The sequence below is a fragment of the Tupaia chinensis genome, unplaced genomic scaffold, assembly GCF_000334495.1.
Source record: "Tupaia chinensis unplaced genomic scaffold, TupChi_1.0 Scaffold000581_1, whole genome shotgun sequence".
NCBI classification, from domain to species: domain Eukaryota; kingdom Metazoa; phylum Chordata; class Mammalia; order Scandentia; family Tupaiidae; genus Tupaia; species Tupaia belangeri.
In genome coordinates this window covers 1409935-1411184 of record NW_006160097.1, presented here as the reverse complement: position 1 = coordinate 1411184, position 1250 = coordinate 1409935, and positions in this window count along the sequence as shown.

The window sequence follows — 1250 nt, the reverse complement described above, 5'->3', positions numbered from 1 at the left end:
GGCCAACGCGCGGGCCTGGGGCGTTAATTTCCCCCGTTAAAGCTAGAATTAAAAAATAAAAGAAAAACTTTATTAGCCTGCACCAGAAGCAACAAAAGACCCAGAATTTCCACAGTCCGAGATCAGCTGCCTGAAACAATAGGAAAAGCAACGACCCGGATACAGCTCTCAGGACAAGGAAGTGAAAACGTGAGGCCGAGATCGGGGATGAGAGCTATAGGAACCAAGAGCGCCTGCGCGGCAGTAGACGAAGCGCTCCATCCCCGAGCCAGAGCCGAACAGAGCCGAACGGGAGCCGAGCGGGAACCGAGCGGGGACCGAACCGAGCGCGAGCCGAGCGCGAGCCGAGCGCGAGCCGAGCGCGAGCCGAGCGGGAGCCGAGCGGGAGCCGAGCGGGAGCCGAGCCGAGCCCGCGCAGAGCCGAGTAGTTCCCCCTGGGAAGAGAGGACTCGCTTCCCAACACCCAGTGAGACTCCGTCCACAAGTCCTTGAGGTTCCGTCTCGCGGAGCCTAATGCCAGTCCTCACTCCAAATCCATGGGAGGTCAACTTTTGTTTCTAGTTTTTGTTGTTTTTTAAGGATTTTCTCAGAGTAAACACTCTACAAAGGGACCTTTGCTACCTTAAATCACTACTAAAACATAAATAATACCGACAGCCATAGTCTACCTGTGTCCTCTATAAATTGCCTCTCAAAATATCTTGAAACTTGCAAAAAGTTAATAACGCAAAAGGGTAATCACGTGAGAATCACGTCAGGCCATGCTAGATTGCTTTGAAAGTTTTAAATCTAACAGAAAAAAAGTATTTAATTATATAATTTATGATTATACTGTAGACATTTCCACAGTAAGAATAATACACCTACAGAAAAATTTCTGTTCACAAGAATATTATGTATTTTCTGGGAACCAGCAGTTAGCGTAATGGCTATGTCGCTGGACTCCCACGTAGTCGACCGCGGTTCAAGTCCCAGACCGGGTGGCTTAAAACTCACACCGGGCGCGTTTGCGTGCGTGCCCAAGATCCCTAGAGGAGAATGGAGGAGAAGGGATTGCGGCGTGACCATCCCCCCCGGGGGGTGATTTCTCGCTTTCTGTCTCTCTGTTTCTCTCTGTCTGTCTGGCTAGCACACACGCCCTATAGCGAAAACCTCTCCAAAAAAAAAAAAGAATATTGTGTATTTTCTCAAAATATGTGTGCACATGAATGTGAAATAATGCCTTGTTCCTAAACAAGTCATTTATTTTT